General features: G+C 42.1%; 1 long non-coding RNA gene across 1 annotated transcript; it reads right to left on the bottom strand.

Annotated features, from left to right (window-relative positions):
* Positions 1-795: 795 nt before the first annotated feature.
* Positions 796-8,364, bottom strand: LOC144589001 (uncharacterized). The gene is made up of 2 exons (XR_013544819.1): positions 6,573-8,364; positions 796-995 (listed from the first exon to the last, which is right to left on the bottom strand). It is a non-coding gene; the product is annotated as an uncharacterized LOC144589001 (long non-coding RNA).
* Between the last annotated feature and the right edge of the window lie 3,904 nt (positions 8,365-12,268).

A 12,268-nucleotide genomic window follows, 5' to 3' on the forward strand; every position in this document is an offset into this window, starting at 1 on the left:
AACTGTATGTATGTATGAGGGAAATAAGCCACGTTACTTTATCCTATTCACCTAATTGTTTATTTTTCCCTGTGTGTATTTAAAATAAACTTTATTCTTTTTATTGTTTAAAAATCCATCCCTGGTCTGTGTGACTTCTTAAAGGGAATGGTTGGTGGCAGCTTAGTGTAACTGTGTGACATATCCCAGTAGGGATATTTTAAATACACACAGGGAAAAATAAACAATTAGGTGAATAGGATAAAGTAACGTGGCTTATTTCCCTCATACATACATACAGTTTGGTTCACACAGAACCCTTAACTTAAAGCACAGACCCTGAACCTATCAGTTCTGGCTAACCAACAGACACCTGAACCTATCAGGTTGGTACTCTGACACACAGTAGTACCCTGTCTGACACACAGACTCCCACAACAGCTTCTTCTTCCCAGCTGCTGCTTCGTCACATCCCAGTGTCTCTCAGCCTCTCATAAACTCTCCACACACGCTTCACATATTTATACAGTACAGCCCCTCCTCCTGATGTCCCGCCTTCCACTCCCCATAGGATGGAACTTTCCCTCCAAACCCATGACAGACAGGTAACATCAGTGCTGTATGTAACACATGTCATAATCAGTACCATTAGGAGAGACCACTGATTGGCAGAAGGATAGCCCCCCTACCCATGTGATCCTTCGGGCATCACATTTGTTCTACTCACATGTTGCTGCAGCTGCTGCTGCTGTGATTACTTGTGCTGAGTTCCTGATGCCCTCTATCTTGGTTCCGTCCTATCTTGGTCTCTCTCTCTTTTTTCTTTTTCTTTTTGGGTTTATTTGTTTTTTTAATTATTATTTGCTGCTGCCAGGCAGTCTGCCTGTGACACTGTGCCTCCTTGTGATTATTCTTGACATTTCCCTCTTCCATTTCTTGGGAAAATTTTTCCTCTTTTTCGTGGCCTGGAGGTCTCTTCCTTTTTAGGGTTATCTTTCTGCTGCTGCCCTGCTGGACTCAAAGATGGGAAAGAAGATAAAGTATTAAGCGATGGCAGAAAAATAAATTTCCCCATTTTCTAATAGTTTTAGTTTGGGAAAGGCATTTTGATTGTCTTTTGGGGGGGCTGTTATTTGCTTGCCTGCTTTTTTGGTTTATAGAGAGGGGGCTGTGGGAAGTTTATAGGGGTTCCCCCCCTTTATCTTTGTGTGTGTGTTTGTGTGCATGGTTTGGCTTGATTTTTGTTATTTTTCCCCTGTGTATGATGATGATGGTATAGTCATAATAGGTTATTGGAAGGTAAACACAGATTCAGTGACCCCTTGAATCCCAGTCAAATAATCAAATTTAATGGCTCAAAATGTGTTCCCAACTGAAAGTCAGACTCAGTTTTTTATCATATATTTTGCAACTGGTGAATAAGGTGTGTTTGTTATGGCATGTGGTCTTCCATCAATCCTTCTATACACTATTAAATTCTTGTAGATAATGGAAGTAAAAAGATATATCACTTGAGCTTAATTCCATTTATTCTTGTCTCTAATCCCCCTGCTGCCTGCAAACATGTAAGGAAATTTCATTTCAAAACCACATTGTAATGCAGCATTTTGCAGGGAAGTCTTCAACTGAAAAAAAGCAATAAAAATATTAAAACTATGTATAGTTAAGACCTTGGACAGGTCCAAAGTAACTCCTACTATCTTAGCTTCTGACCTTATAAATTTGTTTTCTGATTTTATTCCCCCCACCCCAGAAATATAATCTTTAAATAATGAAGAAAATGTAAGATACAGCCTGTATAAAATTAATCTTTTAGTTCAGAAATGTGGATGACACAACATAATTACTGACTGATTAACCTGACATCAGTAGCAGGGGGAGGGAATCCCTAATAACATACTCAATCAATGACGTTTTAGAACTGAGAAATATAATTAGATGCCATTCAACATGATTTTATCAAATACAGGTTTCATCAAACAAACCTGATTTTTCTTTTTGTTGAAAGCATAATCAGCTAGAATGATGAAGGCAATTAAGCTGAATAATTCAACCTTTGCAGCTTTCTTCCTTAGAAAATTAAACTGTGGGCTGTGATATCCATTTAATTCCTGACATCAGTGCTGACCAATATGGCCTTGGGTTAAATGCCACTTCCTATCTTATCTAATTCCATATATAGAAGTTAACCATATCTAAACCAGGTCTGCAAACACAACTTGTGGCCTATCAAACTGAAATCAGCCATGAACGATAGCGAGCCATCAGCAAATTTATATGCCTTTAGATTTCTTGCTAGCCTAGGACTGAAATTAACAAGAAGGTTGTCCTTGTAGGCAACCACACAGTCTTGAAGTGTTATATTCAGTGGTGCATTTATTTATTTATTTAGATGTTTTACCCCACCCCTCTAGACAATGTCTACACCGGGCAGCTTACAAATAAAACACAGCAATATAACATATGTAAAATCATTAAAAATTTACAATTATTTACAATTATAATTACAATTATAGCAATTGATTACAAACCAAGACATTGTCAAGATGGTATACCATAAGAAGAAAGAAAAAGAAAGAGCTAGGGGTGGAAATCACCTAACTGACTGGAGGGAAGGCCTGTTTAAATAGCCAAGTTTTTAGCTGGCTTTTGAAAATACCCAGCAAGGGTGCCAGCCGAATTTCAGTTGGAAAAGTGTTCCACAGCCGAGGGGACACCGCCGAGAAGGCCCAGTTTCTTGTTTTTTCCTTCCAGGCCTCCCTCGGCATCAGGTCCCTCAGCCATCCCTGCTGGCTGTGATGGGTGATTCGGGTAATTCTAGGTGGAAGAAGACGATCTGCCAAATATTGAGGTCCCAACCCGTTAAGGGCTTTATAAGTGATCATAAGCACTTTAAAGTCAATGTGGAAATGGATGGGCAAGGCAGCCAGAGTGGGGGAGATATGCTGATATTTTCTCACCCCACTTAGAAGCCTGGCAGCCACATTCTGGACCCCCTGAAGTTTCTGCGTCAACCGTAATGGCAGCCCCACGGAGAGTACATTACAATGGTCTAATTTCGAGATTACGAGCACATGGACTAGAGTAGTGAGGGGGCCCCCATCAAGATATGGTTGAAGCTGAGCAATCCGCCATAGATGGAAATAGGCGGAATGGACCACGGACACCACCTGGGTTTCCATGGTAAGCGCCGGGTTTAGATGTATCCCCAAGCTGCGGAGCTCACTCTTTGCGGCAAGGATCATCCCCCCAAAAGAGAGGGAGTCACTTATGCTGCTGATGGAAGGGTCACCCACCCTCAAGACCTCCGTCTTGTCTGGCTTCAGCCTCATTTGACTGCATCCATTCCAGTACAGTCTCCAGGCAACGCTGAAGGGACGGAACGGCATCCACTGAGGTAGGTGAAAAGGAGATGTAGAGCTGTGTGTCATCAGCATACTGATGGGACGATGCCCCACATCTCCTGATGACCCCACCCAGCGGCCTCATATAGATGTTAAACAGCATTGGAGAGATTATCGACCCCTGCGGGACCCCACAATTGAGGCTCCACGGGGCTGAGACACTCTCCCCAAGCTGTACTCTCTGGGGACAGTCCTCCAAAGGAACGGAGCCAAGTAAGTGCCAGGCCACCAATTCCCAACTCAGAGAGCACCTCAGGAGAATACCATGGTCAACGGTATCAAAGGCAGCTGAGATATCGAGGAGGACCAATAAGGACATATTGCCCCCATCGGCCTCTCTCAACAGGTCATCCAACAGTGCGACCAGTGCCATCTCCATACCATAGCGCAGCCTGAAGCCTGACTGGAATGGATCCAGAGCGTTGGTTTCATCCAGAAGTGCCTGAAGCTGATCTGCCACCACCCTCTCAACCACCTTGCTAAGGAAAGAAACATTGGCAATAGGCCTATAATTTCCAATGTTGTCCGCCAACAAATTTAGTTTCTTCCTAATGGGCCTAATGAGTGTCTCCTGAAGAAACCCATTAATTATTACGGTGGGCCATTCAGTTGTTACAGGCCTGGCTGCTTTGATTAGCCAGGCTGGGCAAGGGTCAAGAGAAGAGGTGGAGGCCCGACAGCGATCAAGCACCTTGTCCACCAAATCTGGTGTCACAGGGTAAAAGGAGTCAAGAATTACCGGGCAAGGCAGAGCGCTGGACATCTCTGCTCAATCCATTGTATTTTAAAAAGGAGAAAGGTCATGGTGGATGACCTCCACTTTAGATTTTAAAAATGCTGCAAATTGGTCCAGTGAGATGCTAGTGGGAGGCCCTTCACCCAGACCAATTCTGGATAAATCGCGAACTATACGGAAGAGTTCCGCCTGCTGATTGGAAGCTTCGCTTATCCGGTCAGTGAGGTGAGATCGTCTAGCAGCCTTTACCTTGGCCAGGTAACTTTTAGTTGTGATCCTGACAGCTATCTTATTGTAACCCATCTGTTCCCTTCTCCAAGTGCACTCTAGCCCTCTCCTTATTCGCTTCATTGCTCGTAGATCCTGATTATACCAGGATCCTGGCCGAGCTCTGCTCCTGAGAGGGCGTTTGGGAGCGATTGTGTCTACGGCCCTAGTAACGGCAGAGAACCAACCGTCAACCAGAGCTTCGACAGGAGCACCAGACAGTACCACTAGAATCCCTCTCGTGGTATTCTGGAATCTCATAGGATCCAGTAACCTTCAAGGGCGGACCATCAAAATAGGTCCATGCTCTCTGGGGGGAGAAAGCGCCATTGCAAGGTTACATTTTATTAGGTGGTGGTCTGACCATGACAAGGGGACTGACACAAGGTCAGTCACCATCAGACCATGCTTGCTACACTCAGTGGAAAAAAACAGGTCGAGCATATGGCCGCCCATGTGTGTGGGACCGTTGATATGTTGGGACAAATTCAAGGAAGCCATGGTTTCCAAGAACTCAAGAGCTGGACCGGATACCTCCGCATCTGCATGGATATTGAAGTCACCCAGGACCAAAAGTCTTGGGGACTCCAACAGTGCCACAGAGACAAAGTCCGCCAGCTCCAGTAGGGAGGTGGCTGGGTGGCGGAGAGTGCTGTAACCCAGCAAGATCCCAATACCATCCCTGGTCCCAATCCACACATGAAGGGCCTCCAAACCTGGCTTCATGGCTGAGGAGCACTTTGTAACCTCTAGAGATTTTCTATGAACAATGGCAACTCCACCCCACCCCTCCAGTCTTCCCTGGTGCTGGACTGCATAACCCGGAAGACAGGAAAGTACATAAAATTGTTACAACCGATATAGAAACAGTAGCAAGAAAAACATTTAAATCATATAGGTAAACATTCTTACACATTTGCTTACAGCCATCTACCTATTGCCCACAATCCCATTTTCCCGTTGACCACCCCTTTTGTTGTTGTTTTTCATTTGCTTCATTTTAGGAGCTTGAACTGCCCTCCTTATTGCTAACAAATAATTTGACTTGTTATTGTGAAAGCTTGCAACCAGGTCCTCAGATCTCACAGCATAATTAAGAGAGAAGGCAAAGCATGTGTGCTAAAAAGGGAACACTTTTATGGATCCCTTTTCAAAATCCTTTTGATCTTGCCCATGATTAGCACCTCTCCTATTCCTCACCTCACCTCTTCAACTCAACCCTGCCAGTTATATTTCAGTATAAACATCTCCAGGGCCGCTAGGCACTCAACAATCTTCTCATTATCCTCATTGGTGACATGTTTTCCTTTCCTCTGAAACTCACAGCATTTTAGACTGGTGAGACTGTGGTGGTGTGCTGCCAACTCCCTTGCTGTAACAGAAGATCAGTGGGGAAAATTGAGAACAAACTATTGGCATGGATACTAATCATGGTAGCTACATATTATATCCAAAATGGGAGGCAGTATGTGTTCCAATATCAGCTGCTGGGCAACATGTGGGAGGGTGCTGTGGCGCTCACACAACACTTCCACAGACATCTGATTGGTCACAGTAAGAACAGAATGTTGGGATAGGCCCACCTTTGTTTGCATCTAGTAAGTCTTTCAAGTCCTTATAAACCTTGTTATTATACATTTCAGTGACTCACATGGTAGACCCTAGAAGAGTCATGTGGAACCTTCCTAGGCAACGTATTGTTTTTGTCATAAGCTTTGATGGACTGTAGCCCACTTTTTCTGAAGGGGGTCATGGCTCATGAAAGCCTATGCGAAACAAAGCTAGTTAACTTTTCAGGTGCCTCAAGAATCCTTATCTGCTGCAAAAGGCTACAGGGTAATGTGTGTACCTGTCTGTATATTTCTCTGATAGAACCTTGGTTTGGCTCAAGAATCCCCCAAAAGCCAGTTTTTACCGGCTAGTGGCTCATAGGCCCTTCAATACTAGCACAAGAGTCAACAGGAAGGAATGAGTAAAGTCCGGCTTAATATCAACCATGATATTGGGCACACAACCAATGCTGCTACTTTCATATGCAATATTCTGTATTCATTATGTTTTAAGATCCTCCATGCTTAGTAAGAAATTGTTCACTAAAATGTTCAATATATTCAAGAAATTATTCTTTTTGCAGTTGCGACATAGATATACGCTCAGGTGGTCCTTAACCTGTTTTTCATACATACTTGCTTCCTTTCCTTCTGCCTTGACTCCTTTCCTGTCCTCATTCAATCTTCATGATTCCTCAGCACCTGGAACAAGTGGTTTGTTCTTGAGATGTTCTGATGAATGAATCCCATGCTACTTCTAAAAGAAACACAGAGTTCTTCACACTGCCTGATGTTACTGCTGTAATTTCCTGAGGCATTCCACTTAAGAACCCTGGCATCCTTCATTGCTTTCAGCACAGGGATGGGAGAGAAGCGGATTGGGTTTGCATTGTAATATGAGCTAAGGTAATTCACATTTCCTGAACTAACACTATGAAAAATAACCCTAATACTCCTTTGTTTTCATACACTTCTGAATGTTTTGATTCCGTTGTCTGCTTGAAAAACACACACATCTCAGGAAACTGTCTACAAAAATAGATACATGTAAGAAAATGCTGTACAAGTCACATACTGTATTGGGGAAAGTGCTTGCAAAAATCATGTCCCTCAAAATTGCATACAGAGTATATGGGGGTTTGTGTGTGTGTGTTAGCAGACCTTACTAAAACACTGGCAAAATGATGTGAGATGGGATGGAATGAACCTATATTTGATAGACTGTGACTGCTGTAGAAAGAGAAATATGTAGATTCAACAATTTCTAAAAGATGTTCAAAAATCCAACTGAGTTCAGCCAGTCTTCATTTGAAACCGCTGTGGCTCTTGTGTCTGCATAACAGATCAGATGGCTGTGATCACCATCACCTCCCACAATGAATCCCCATATGGACCCAAGTCACTACTTCTCCCATAATGTGTACATTTCAGATTCCCCTGAAATGTCCATCACCAGGCTTAACTGAAATTTCTGCATGCAACAAATAATTTGCAGGCTCTCTGCACTGATGGCTTCTACTCATTGTGCATACTCTTGCCTCACGCTTCCACTGTTCCCCATATTTGTTTTTATTTAAAGACGGAACACCAATGTACACTCGCTCTGGACTGGTTCCCTCACCTACACATTAGCTTCTCAACAGAGCCCGTTGCCATATACCAAACAGTACCTTTGTGCATTATCTCATTCGTTTATGCTAACCAGACATAAAGACTATGCATTTCAGACAACACAGTCTCTGCATGATAATATGAACAGACATCAGACATAACCAAATTATATTAGAGCTTGACAGAAGCAGAGGAGGGGAGGGGGAAAATTGTATATTCATCCCATTTGCCAGCAGGAAACATTCATTTGCTAATGCAAAACTTACTTTGTGTTCGTTGGGGGTTGGGGAGCTGTCGGGCCTGTGAAATGCCACATTTCTTTATTGTTCTTGGCAAGGACTGCTGCGACAAAGAAATGCCACTGAGACTCAGCACTGCGACACTTAAGCCCGTCATTTCTGCTACTTAATTAGATTCTCATTTTGGCTGTTAAAATCGGGTAATGTTTCCTGTTTGTTTTCATTAAATGAAGTCATTTCTCCAACACAATATCTACTAGATGATTGTAAATTGCAGCATTTATAATGTCTGCATTAAGAGATGGCCTTCTCTCATCTGGTCCATGAAGAGCAAACAGCATGTTTGGAATAGCAAATGTAAATGCTGGGAAAATTAAGGGGTTTTGGACCACAGTACCATAAATCCCTGGCTGCAATACTCTAAGAGGTACAGCCCCAAAAAGTAACTCCAAGCTCTATGGTGTTCAGGAGTTCAATAATCCACAAAACCTTTAGTTAATTAGTGGGGACATGGGAGAGGGCCTTCTCTGCCACCACACCCAGACTCTAGAACTCCCTCCCATGGGAAACCAGGCTGGCCCCATCTTTGCTGTCCCTCTGCAGGCAGGCAAAGATTTTTCTCTTCAGGCAGACTTTTCCTCAGTGACTGGCAGTCTGAGAAGGGTTTTTTAATAGCTTGTTGTGCTCTATATTTTTAAAATGTGTTTTTAGTGTTGACTTTATTGACCATTACTAATATAATACAGTACATGCTTATTTCTGGTTTATACACACACAGAGAGTGGTGCCTCGCTTAACGGGCGCCCCATTTAATGATGAATCCGCATAGCGATGAACTTTTTGTGATCGTTTTTGCAATCACATTGCGATGTTTTTAATGGGAAAAATCGTTTTGCGTTGATCGGCACCCTGTTTCTCATACCGATCATCGCATAGCGATGATTTTCCAACAGCTGATTGGTGGTTCCAAAATGGCCACCGGGTAAAAAAATGGCCGCCCGCTGTGTTTTTGCCCAGATCCCTCGCTTCTTACCGGGCAGCGAAAATGGCGGCCGTATGGAGGATTTTTGCTTAAAGGTGAGTTTTAAGCCCATAGGAACGCATTGAAGGGGTTTCAATGCATTCCTATGGGCTTTTTATTTTCGCATAGCGATGAAATCACTTTGCAGTGGTTTTTGCTGCACAGATTATCGTCGCTATATGTGTGTGTGTGTGTGTGTGTGTGTGTGTGTGTGTGTGTGTGTGTGTGTATATGTATGTATGTATGTATACTTACTGTTTTTAGCTTTTAAATTTTATCCTTTAATGTAAACCACCATGGGTCCTTTTAAGGAAAAAGGCAGAGTAAAAATATTAAACATAAAACTACTAATTGTCAGCCTTTGGCAAGGTTCACACACTAAGTTGTAGGCTAGCTAGTACAGTACTTCAAGTAAGACAAAAACAGAAGGACTAGCTGTGGTGCGTCAAAACTCTTGATGAGGTAACTTATCTTGTCACAATTTACAGTTTGCTCAGTGAAATACAAATATGGTGTTCAAATTTGGCCAGAAACACTCTGTTGTTGCACATTTTTAGTCACCTTTGAATTGTCATATGTATACATTTTTCTGAAATATGAATCCTGAGAACCAGAGCATGCATAAGATGGTATTCTCTACCAGGTTGTCCATCACATTAGGACTCAGCTTTCACTTGCTGGCCAAAAGTTGAGTAGAAGCTATTTTGAGGCATTCAGGTGCAACTCATAAAGACAAAAAGTGGACATGAGGCCCAAATATGTGGGTACTGGTGGTGTTCCCAGTGATCCTGGGTGAATGAAATGAATCAAATGAAGAAAGAATAAGCCAAATTAGGGGGGGTGGGGTCACAAATTCACAGATATCTGTTTTGGATTCTCACAGTATATTATCTCTTCATCTATTTTTCTCCTTCCATCATGAGCAAAATATCCACAGTTCATACTGGAGAAAGATTGTCCCATAAAGGAATTTACCCCCTTCCTGCAATGCCAAGAGATGGCATATTCTGAAATATTCATTTGCATGTAAACTTAAGGAGAATTAGAGAATTCATTCTAGCTTCTATAGGTCAGAGACTCAGGACGAGGAAGAACCGGCCTGGAGGACTTGTTGTAATCAACTGACCTTCACAAATTCTCTTCCTTTCTATGGTTTTGAAAGCATTTTATTATCTATTCACTTTTATTGCAGGGATAAAACAGGCCATTTTTCTCAGATGTTCAAGGCCTAAATTGCTTTTCTTTGGAATTAGGGGCAGTAAACTGTCTGCCTTGCAGTGGTTAATGTTATGCTAAATTTCTTTCACACACGCACCAAGCACATGAATTCAACAACGGCAGAACAAGAAATTCATTGGCTAAAATCTTAAAAAGGAAGGAGATGACTTCTCAGCCAAAGGGAAAGTGAGACTGAGAGAGAGAGAGAGAGAGAGAGAGAGAATGAATGAATTAGCTGGGATTTCTGTTGCCCTTGAACAAGACTCTTCATCCCTGGCCTAGGCACATGATCATACCCTGCCTGATAATGAGGACTTTCCAGTCAAGTTGACCTCTCAGCATGTCCAGTAATAGAAGGAGTTGGTATATAAATAGACACAGGGATTGGTGCTAGTCCACATTCCCCCATCAATCCCTTACACACTTGATGCTTTCAGGCATTCAGACTTCATGCCAAAGAAATTGTTCATTGGAACAGGAATTATTGCCCAATCACAAGCAACAAAGAAATGTTGATGAAGGACTGGATATAACTCTGATTTCCTGTTTCTTAAATTCTGTCTGCTTGGTGTATGGTTTCGGATCCAAAGTGTCTAAAACCTATTTGCCAAAAATGCAGCTCAGTGTGGAATAGAAACTGCTGGTGGAGATTTCTTAACTTACAGCCATTTACATGCAAAAGTACTCCTTTTGTGTAACCACACAACAGGATTTCATCCATCTTTGCAAAGAGTAACCCAAAAGATTTTACTGGGAAAGTCATTTTGTAAACATGTGTTTTGCATACCAGATCTTTTTGTTTCCTTTTAGAAAGCAAGGGTTGCAGATGTTAACTTCAAAACATGCGGAAAGATAGTAGAATGCATCTGTGAAATCTTGCAGAATACATGTGTGCAAAAAACATAAAATAATTACTAACCAAATTAGGTTGGAATTGGAAATGCATGCAAAAATATGTTACAGCAATGTTGAGGCTCATTGTGCATTTAAGCATTAGGAGCCTAGCAGGTTCTGTTGAGCTGAGTTGTCCACAACTGCAGTAGAGAAAGGCCAATATACCTGTAGCACAGTTCCTATGCCGGATTCCTAACAAGCCTGGGTAAATGGAGATTGGTACTTGGGACCAGCAAACTCCATATTCAAGGCAAGCTGACATTGTAGCCTTGAGGAATAGTACTGAAATATTCTAGGATTATAGAGGAAAGAGAGCATTGATAACTCAACACAGAGTCTGACTGTAGGAAGCTCATTTCAGCGCATGTGCCTGCACTTATACAGATGCACAGACACACATCCATGCAAGCTACAGAAATGTGGCCAGTTTTGTGGCCAGATATCATCCCCAATTTTTAAAGAAGAAATAGGATGATATATCACTAAGTGCATTTTTCTGATAACAGCCCTGAGAAACTATTCTGGATGAGGTCAAACTAATCAGGTCTGTGTGGGAGACGTGAGCTTTGTATTCATGAGTTTGTCATTCAGTCTCAGTTCATTTTCAGAAAGCAATTTAATGCTAATCAAGACTTCTCTTAGATGACCCCCATCCTTCTCCATTGCCAGGAAGAGAAGCAGAATGCCACACTAAATGCTTCTTTTAAAAAAAATGTATCTCCAACTGTTCTGTCTGAAATTCATTATTGTTGTTATGTGCCAACAAGCCAAAAGCAAATTATAACAACCCTACTAGGGTTTTCAAAGTAAGTGAGAATTTTAAAGGGTATTTTGCCAGTGTCCCCCTTCCATGACCTTCCATGGCTTTGGAGATTCAAACCTAGGTCAGTCCTAGTCCATCACTCTATCTACTACACCACATGGGTCTGAGAAAGTGGACTTGTCCTCAAAAATATAGCAATTAGTCTTTCAGGTGCCAGAACATTTTTGTCTTCTTTATTTTTTATTTTGCTTTTGCCTGATGCACATGGGCACCATGTCTGGAACTTCATATATCCCTTATTAAAAGTTAATCCCAGCATTAAAAGTGAATTGAGTGGGCACCATTGTGCAGGAGGTTCCATGTATGCAAATGTTTCTTACAGAATAACAGCATATCCAACTCCATATAGAATTTCATTATTGTGGAGAAAATTGCATTATGCAAATACTGTAGCTTCTGAAATAGAATGGTGCTCATACTACTGGTGCCATTTTCAAGCTACAGCCATATTACATTTGCAAAGTATGGCTAACTGGAAACCATACATGAAATCCAATGCCATGTAGGCAGACTTTGGCTCATGAAA

The sequence above is a fragment of the Pogona vitticeps genome, chromosome 4 (assembly GCF_051106095.1).
Source record: "Pogona vitticeps strain Pit_001003342236 chromosome 4, PviZW2.1, whole genome shotgun sequence".
NCBI classification, from domain to species: domain Eukaryota; kingdom Metazoa; phylum Chordata; class Lepidosauria; order Squamata; family Agamidae; genus Pogona; species Pogona vitticeps.